The sequence below is a fragment of the Argentina anserina genome, chromosome 5 (genome assembly GCF_933775445.1).
Source record: "Argentina anserina chromosome 5, drPotAnse1.1, whole genome shotgun sequence".
Classification (NCBI taxonomy): Eukaryota; Viridiplantae; Streptophyta; class Magnoliopsida; order Rosales; family Rosaceae; genus Argentina; species Argentina anserina.
Window position 1 is genome coordinate 19,643,906 of NC_065876.1, and position 9,399 is coordinate 19,653,304.

Genomic DNA, 9,399 nt, shown 5'->3' on the forward strand with positions numbered 1-9,399 from the left:
CTAAGCAATTCAATCTTAAACTCTTCACCTAGATCAGAAGAAGTGGAGGATCTTTTCTTCCCCTTCATCTTTTCTTCCTACTGGTGCTCCAATGGCACTCAAGAATGCTTTCATCCCGGGGTGAATGACCTTCATGCATTGCTTTTACTCCACCGAATGAAGCCAACTTTTCCATTCCGGTTCAATTGCTTGGGCAACTGCCTAAGTACTCTGGTTCCTCAATGGAAGACCCTAATGTTCACCTTAGAGAGCTCTTCGACATTTGCAAGCTCCAATCAATTCATCATCTTTCTCAAGAAGGCTTAAGGTTGCTTTTGTTTCCATTTACTCTTAAGGACGATGCTAAGCGTTGGTTGTACTCTCTGCTTGCGGGAATCATCACCACTTGGGAAAAAATGACTAGAAGGTTCTTGAAGCAATTTTTCCCTGCCCAACTCACGAAAAGACTAAGGAGAGAGATTCAGAACTTCACTCAAAAGGATGGTGATTCACTCTACGAGGCATGGGAGGCATTTCAGGAACTACAAAGGAAGTGTCCTTGCCATGGTATTTTGTTGGATGACTTGGTGCAATTCTTCTATGAAGAACTCGACACTACTAACAAGAGTATGGTGGATTCGGCATGTGGCTGCACATTCATGAACAAGACCAGTCAAGAAGCTTACACCTTGATTCATGACTTGGCCGGCAACAATCGCCAATTTAATTCCAAGGAGAAGAGAGGAAGCAAGAGTCGTGGGGTGTATGACGTTGATACAAGGAATCAAATGGCTACTTTAGAAAGAAAGCTTGACGTTCTTGTCAAGGCATTCAATGGTTCGAGCATCAACACTCAAGCGTGTGACATTTGTTATTTCAAAGACCACACAACTGAGAATTGTCCAAATGGTGCAATGACTGAAGTGGAGTTGTACTTCATGGGGCAACAAAGGCCTAGGTATGATCCTTATTCGAACACATACAATCCTGGACTTAGAGATCATCCCAACTTTTGTTGGAACAACAATGCTCAATTGTCCAATGCTCAAGGTCAAGGACCTCGTCCTTCAGGTTTGTTTGTGTGGCCTCAAGTACCTCAAGGTTCTGTCCCCTTTAACTCCAATGTTCATGGTTCGAATAATGATGAACTTTTGAAGTCCCTTGCTCAAGGGCAACATAATTTAAACTCTGCTACTCAAGCCTTAGTTACAGGTCAACAAGCTCAAGGACATAACCGAGCTTAAGAAGCAACTGAGACAAGTGATCGACTTCATGGGCAAGATCCATGAAGGAGGTAAGTTGCCAAGCCAAACTGAGCCAAATCCTAATGTGAAGGTCATGATGACAAGAAGTGGGAGGATTTTGGATGCTCCATTGTAGCAAAAAAAGAAGGCCATGCCTTCTAAAGATAAAGAGGCCGAGAGCTTCAATGTTAATGACTTAGAGAAGGACCCTGCCTCCTCTAAGGCTAATGATGATGTGCCTTTGCCCCAAAGTGATCATGTCGTTCATGACACAGGTAAAAATCCTAACTCTAGTGGTTTGGTTTCAACTAATGCCCTTCCTCGTGTTCCTTTCCCTAATAGATTTGCAAAGCAAAAGAAGAATGACTCTGATCAAGCCATGCTCGACATCTTTAAGAAGGTGGAAGTGAACATGCCTCTTATTGAATGCATTCAACAAATCCCGAAGTATGCTAAGTTTTTGAAGGAGTTGTGCACCAATAAGAGGATGACTCGAGAGAAGGAAGTGGTTATAATGAGTGAGATGGTCTCAGCCGTGCTACAAAGGAAGCTACCACCTAAGCTCAAGGATCCAGGGAGTTTTTCTATCCCTTGTACAATCGGTAACACAAAATTTCATAAGATAATGCTAGACTTAGGAGCATCGATCAATGTAATGCCTTACTACATTTATGCTAACTTAGGTCTAGGAGATTTGAAAAAAGATAGTGTGGTTATTCGATTAGCTAATTGTTCCAATAAAGTCCTTTTAGGCTATGTTGAAGATGTTCTTGTGCAGGTTTCGAGCTTGATATTCCCTGCGGACTTCTATGTCCTTGACATGGAGCTAATTGAAACAGATGACAATGAGGTCCCTATTCTATTGGGGTGTCCCTTTATGAGGACTGTAAGAACGAAGATTGATGTGTTTAGTGGATCACTCATTCTTGAGTTCGACGGTGAAGTGATTAGCTTCAACATCTTTGAAGCCATGAGGTATCCCCTTTAGGAATTAAGTGATTGTTTTTCAGTTGACATTCTCGATTCCCTTGTAGATAACTATCTAGATACCTTGGCACATGACGAGTTGACACTCACCATTGTCCAAAGAGCCGGATTGGTGATGACTCCAACGTTTCTGAGTTGGAAGCCAATGATGCCGTGCCATCTTTTGTACTAGAGAACGTGGCCTCTCTTGAGGTTTTTCCACGTGAGGTAAGTTATGTCTCTCCTAGTCTCATTCTCTTAACCACTAACAAGAATCTTCCTTCTGTGTTGCAAGCCCCAAAGCATGATCTTAAGGTTCTTCTGGGCCACTTGAAGTATGCGTTTTTGGGAGATGAGGATACATTGCCAGTGATCATTTCATCTGCACTCAACGAAGAACAAGAGGAGAGATTGATTGAGGTTTTAAAAAGGCACAAGACGACCATAGGATGAGACCTAGCCGACATCAAGGGAATCAGCCCTACAATGTGTGTGCATCGAAGTTTACTTGAAGATGGTGCCAAACCGACCAAGGAGGGTCATAGACGTCTTCATCCACCAATGATGCAAGTTGTCAAGGATGAGATCACTAAGTTACATGATTGTGGTGTCATCTACCCTATTTCGGACAGTAGGTGGATCTCTCCCATTCAAGTTGTGCCAAAAAAGTCCGGAATCACGGTGGTGAAGAACAACGATAACGAGTTAGTGCCTCAAAGGACAGTGATTGGTCACCATGTGTGTATTGACTATAGGAAGCTCAATGCTACGACAAGAAAGGATCACATGTTGTTTCCATTCATTGATCAAATTCTTGAGAGGTTATATGGTCATTCTTTTTATTATTTCCTTGATGGATATAGTGGATACAATCAGATTAGTGTTGCGGAGGAAGATCAAGAAAAGACGACATTCACATGCCCTTTTGGTACGTTTGCTTACCGTCGCATGTCTTTTGGTTTATGCAACACTCCAGGTACGTTTCAACGTTGTATGTATCGCATTTCTCTAGGTATATTGGTTCTAAAATTGAAATTTTTATGGATGATTTTTCTGTTTATGGTGAGAATTTCGATAATGTTTAGAGAATGTGGAACCTATGCTTAAACGTCGTGAAGAAACTAACTTGGTTTTGAATTGGGAAAAATGTCATTTCATGGTTACGCAAGGTATTGTTTTAGGCCATATTGTTTCATCTAAAATAATTGAGGTTGATGAGTCTAAAATAGATCTTGTGCGTCACTTACCCCTTCCCACAACTGTGAGGGATGTTCGATTGTTTCTTGGACATGCAGGGTTCTATCGTAGGTTTATCAAGTATTTTTCCAAGATTGCGAGACCATTGAGTTCATTGCTTCAAAAGGATGTTCCCTTTGACTTTTATGAAGATTGCAAGCACGCATTGAGACTTTGAAGAAGCTCTTAACGTCAGCACCGATCATGGCACCATTGGATTGGTCTTTGCCATTTGAGCTCATGTGTGATGCATCCGACTATGCAGTTGGAGTCGTGCTAGGACAGAAGAAGGACAAGCAGTCCTATGCCATTTACTATGCCTCTCGAACGCTCAATGATGCTCAACAGAACTACACCACAACTGAGAAAGAACTTCTTATCGTGATCTTTGTTTTAGATAAGTTTCGTTCTTACTTACTTCAATCCAAAGTTATTGTTTACACTGGCCATGCAGTTTTGAAGTACCTAATAACAAAGAAACATGCCAAACCAAGATTGATTCGATGGATTCTTTTACTCCAAGAGTTTGATCTCGAAATCGAGGACAAGAAAGGAAATGACAACGTTGTGGCAGACCATTTGAGCCATTTAGTGAGAGATGCCGTGCCCTTGGCCATTCAAGAGTGCTTTCTGGATGAGCAACTCTTTCGAGTTGAGGTAAGTGAGGAATGGTATATAGATATTGTGAATTATCTTGTTTATAAGTAATTTCTAAATACTTTATCGCATGCTCAAAAGATTAGACTCAAGGCCTTAGCTAAGTATTACATTTGAGATGAACCATACTTCTGGAAACATTGTGTTGATCAAATCATTAGGAGGTGTGTCCCTGAAGGTGAACATCATTTTATACTTACTTTTTGCCGTTCTGAGTCTTATGGAGGACATTTTGGAGCACTTAGGACTGCTCTTAAGGTTTTAGAATGTGGTTTCTTTTGGCCTACATTTTTTAAAGATGCATATCATTTTTGCATGACTTGTGATAGATGCCAACGCATGGGAAACTTAGGATCTAGAGATCAAAAGCCGATGAAACCTATCATGGAGGTCGAAATATTTGATTGTTGGGGCATTGATTTTATGGGCCCTTTTCCTAACTCTAATGGTTTCTTGTACATGTTTGTGTTGACTATGTTTCGAAATGAGTGGAAACAAAAGTCACCCGGTCTAACGATTCACGAATTGTTGCAAATTTCCTTCGTTCTAACATTTTCTCTAGGTTTGGTATGCCGAGAGTTATCATTAGTGATTGAGGAACTCACTTTTGCAATCGCACCATTAAGGCGTTATTGAGGAAGTATGGTATCAAGCATAAGGTTGCTACGCCTTATCACCCCTAAACAAGTGGACAAGTTGAGCTATCTAATCATGAGATCAAGAGAATTTTGGAGAAATCAGTTGGACCATCATGCAAGGATTGGTCTCAACGATTGGATGATGCTCTTTGGGCCTATAGGACTGCATACAAGTCCCCTCTTGGCATGTCACTGTTTTGGTTAGTCTATGGCAAGGTGTGCCATCTTCCTGTGGAACTTGAACATCGTGCATGGTGGGCTATGAAGAATTTTTGCATGAACATCGATGAGGCCGGATTGAGTAGAAAGTTGCAATTGCATAAGCTTGAAGAGATTCGAAATGAGGCCTATTATTCAGCTATGATTTACAAGGAGAAGACTAAAACATTCCATGACTGTATGATTAGGAAGAAAGACTTTGTCATTGGGTAGAAAGTTCTAGTGTTTCATTCACGACTTGAGTTATTTCTAGGTAAGTTACGTTCTCGATTGCTGGGAACTTTTGTTATTGATCATATTTTTCTCACTGGTGCTATCAAGATTAGGTGTAATACTAATGGAAAGGAGTTCACGGTTAATGGACATCGCTTGAAGCCGTACTATGAGAATTTTGTGACCGAAACCATGGAGGGGACACCTCTCCTTGATCCTACGGCACGTAAGTGATATTTTTGAGATAGTCTAGGCTATAGACTCTAAACTTAAGCCAATGATGGAGCCATTAATGAGTGTTTGCATTTTCTTATCCCTTATCTTTTTTTTTAATTTTCGTTACTTATCATATTGTACATTGAGGGAAATGTAAGTTGTATGTGTGGGGTGGGGTATACATCATTCGTTGTATTATATTGTTTGATACCTATGTGTTTCAATTTTGTTGCTTTGATTTTTGTTTTTCTTTCTTTGATTTTCCGATTTTTAATTGATTTTTTGTTTTGTTTTTGATTTTTGTTATGTATGTTTTTTAATTTTGTCTTGAGTTCTAGGTATGCCTTTAATTGTCTAGGATGAGTTGATATTTGAATGATTGGTTGTTCGATGATCACGATTTTGAATTGAACTTCATTGCTATTTGATGGTCAATCAATGTGTAGAAATTGTACGAACATGTAGTAGATGAGGATTTTGAAACATAGGTACAAAATGACATGTTCCTTACTTTTTTGGATTCATGTAAACTTTGTGAGTTTCGAGCCATATATATACCTTTCTTTGGAGTGTTTTATTCTATCGTTTCTTAGCTTTATAACCTCATTACATCTATTTTGATCAATTCATATGCCATATAATTGCAATGAATTAGAGAATGCTAAAACTTTGTGAAACTTTCAAAGCTTTATGTCATAATATACTCTGATTTTGAAATGGATTGTTGGATCTTTTTAAGATTTCCACCACTTTATGCCAAAAAGTCATATGCCTTATTTGTGCCTTGCTTGGGACACTTTAGTATTAACCCCTTTGAGCCTACGTTAAACCTTTTCTTTCATTACCAACATGTTAATATCCTTGCTTAGTATATTTATATCTATACCTTATCTTTGAGGCTTGGCAGAGCCATTCTGGTGTTATGGAGTGATGATTTGATTCAAGTGTGGAGTTATGCTATGTATGTATTTGTGCAATAAAAAGAAGAAGAAAAATAATAGAAAGATGTCGTGAGAAGAAAAAGAGAAAAATACATGAACACGACTTGAAAAGAAAAAAAAAATATATATATATATATAAAGAAGTTACAGCATAGCTATGTTTGATCTGAATTTAGAGTTGTGTTGTATTTGTTGAAGGCTCGATAATTTTATACTTTAGCCTTTGTTCGTTTTCACAATATTGAAAGTGAACAATGAGTCCAACATGATAATATTTGGCTTTTTTATGGAATATGGCGACATAAAGTAGATGATTCTTGCTTTGCTAAGTCTTGAGGATGACCTTTATGATTCCTTTTACCTGAAAATAATATCCTTTCCGAGCCTAAGCCTACCTTTTATAAAGATCCACATGATTCTTAAAACGAATAACCCTTGATTTGTAGAGTTTGTTTCATGAGTAAACATATGGTCTGGGTTCATTTGTGCATATGATTGATAGGAGCACAAAGTGTGACATTCTTAATGTGTTTATGCCCTATTATTACTCTATGTTACCTCTTATTTAGTATGTTTTAGTTTATTTTGTATGAATAAATGTCTAGGTAGAGCTTATATCGATTATGAGTATATTGATGATGAAACCATGCTAAGTGTTAGAATCCTTGTTGAGTATGATTCCTTGTTCGAGTGTGATTCATCATTTCCTATTTCTTTGTTTCTAACGTACTTATTCTTATTAGGAAAAGCAGATCCATGTTGGAGAAGGAAAGCAATCCTAGTTGCGCAAGGAAAGATGAGAGACTGAAAATCAGTTTCCTAGTAGGATACGGAGAGGCCGTGCGACATTGATGGTTTCCTATTGGGAGTTGGATTTCAAAACCAAACTGGAGATAGATTTTCAAGGTGTATATGAAGGTATTTTCGTGTATATAAATCAGAATTATCAAGGAGAATAAGATATGCACTTAGAAGCCCAATCCATGCAAGAATCAGAAAGCTGTCTGGATTCGTAATCCAACTTTGATGGGCTCCCTGGACAGCTCAGATCGAATTAGAAGATGTTCCTTATATGGATGGAAAGCTATACTAGTCTATTTTCTGTAGGATTTAGAATTGAATGAATATCTTATTCCTACAGGGAGATATGACCGGATCATTACTCGTAGGTCCAGTGGGCTCGGCAGAATTATCTCAGCCATTGATTTGTTTTTTATCTATGGGTTATGAGGGAAAGTTGAGACCGTATTTCTCCTATATATAGAGGCACAAATCTATATCTGAATCACCAAAAATTCTTGCACCAAAGAAAGTCAAAGAAGTCATGCAACAAGTAAATGAGAAGAGGTAAGAAAGTCAAAGAAGTCATGTAGCAAATAACTGAGAAGAGGTAAGAAAATCAAAAAAGGCTGTAGCAAATGAAGGAATAAAAATCAAAGAAGGCTGCAACCAATAAGATTCTTGCTGCCTCGCTAATTCAAAAGAGGAAATTCATGCAAACAAATCAGCATAAAAGGAGAAAAAAATATGCAATTAATGTCCAATCCTTATGAGAATCAAAATCCTGCCAGAGCACGTCATCCGTCTTTGATGGACTCCCATGGACAACTCAAGATGACCCAGACAACGTATGATATATGGATGACAAGCTACGAAAGTCTATTTGCCAATGCAATTATAATCACCTCAATAGCTATTTTCTAGCGAGAGTTATGGTGACAACAAGGCGCAAAGGTCATCTCTGCGGAATTGAGAAAATCGAGGAAACCTAAACCGTTTTGGTTTCACCTTTTTGGACTTTGTGGCTAGCTAGCCTCCATAGGGTTTTTCCTCTATATATAGCACCTCATTTCCACAGAAAAGAATCATCAATCCTTGCACCAAGTACTAACCAAAGCTCTACCGAAACACATACTCACCACCAAGAATTCCATCCTTCATCATCCCTTGTTCCAAGCACGTTGAGTGAAGAAGCTCCATCCCCTTAGAAGTCTCGGACTGCCTTTGTGAATGTGTAGAGATTGCATAAAGTGAACATGATTCTTCTATGTTCAATTTGGTTTTTAGGTTTGTTGTATTTGGATGATTACAATGTTTGGTTTTTGTTAATCTATTTCGACTTTGTTTATGAAGTTGTAGTATGATTTCGAGTTACATAAAGATGATGAATTTTAGGTTTTTGTTCTATGATTTCTGGTTTTTGTCGTGCATGTTGTTGAAGTAATTTCAAAAGTATCTAAGTGTTATGTTTGCGTTGAGTATATTTAACATCTAGGTTGTTGGATTTAAGACTTGTGATGAATTCAATGATTCTTATTTGCTGCGTTGAGTATGCATGTTAGGATTAATTGATTAGAATTCAATGAATGGCGTTGAGCAATAGTTGAATGTATTTAGTATCTATGTGTTTAGGATAACCGTTGAGGACCCTAATTGCATGATCCAGCCTTAGTTACATATCAGATGTTTCGGCATAAACTTTAGGGAGAATGAAACTTGATTTTCGTTGGCGTTGTGTACCTTGTTTTGGTGATGGCTTGTGTGTGTTTGATTGATCACTTCTATATATTAGTTTAGATTTTTATTTTCTATGTTTTTTATACAATCTGATCCTATATCTCAAATCTTTTATATCTTTTGTGAATTCGTTGTTAAATGTTTGTAATTATTTACCCTGGTTGGATCCCCGGTTTGTGAACGATACCCTCTTGCTTTATACTACTAACGATGCTTACAAGGTTATCTTGATGTCGAGTAATCAAACCGATCACATATATAAACCGTTCCAATAATAACTTGTCCCTCTCAGATCATCAGTTTATCACGAAAAACGCTACCACTTGCTCTCACCTCTAGCCTTTCATACACGCCACGCTCATATCTTGATCGATCGACCATATGTATAAATCTCTCCTTTATCCATATTGGCTATGATCACATACTTTGAATCAATCAATTACAAAATCAAGCGGCCCAAATACATAAACTACATCTACATCATAGTCATCGTCGCATTTGAATCATTCATCTCACCGCTTCACCTAATTAGCTTCTTCAACTATTTTTCTAATTTGCTCAGCCCACCCTTCT

The 9,399-nt window shown here is 38.2% G+C and overlaps 1 non-coding gene across 1 annotated transcript; it reads right to left on the minus strand.

Moving 5' to 3' along the window:
* Positions 1-443: 443 nt before the first annotated feature.
* LOC126796561 (small nucleolar RNA R71) lies at positions 444-550 on the minus strand. Its single transcript, XR_007672401.1, has one exon. It is a non-coding gene; the product is annotated as a small nucleolar RNA R71 (small nucleolar RNA).
* Positions 551-9,399: the final 8,849 nt, after the last annotated feature.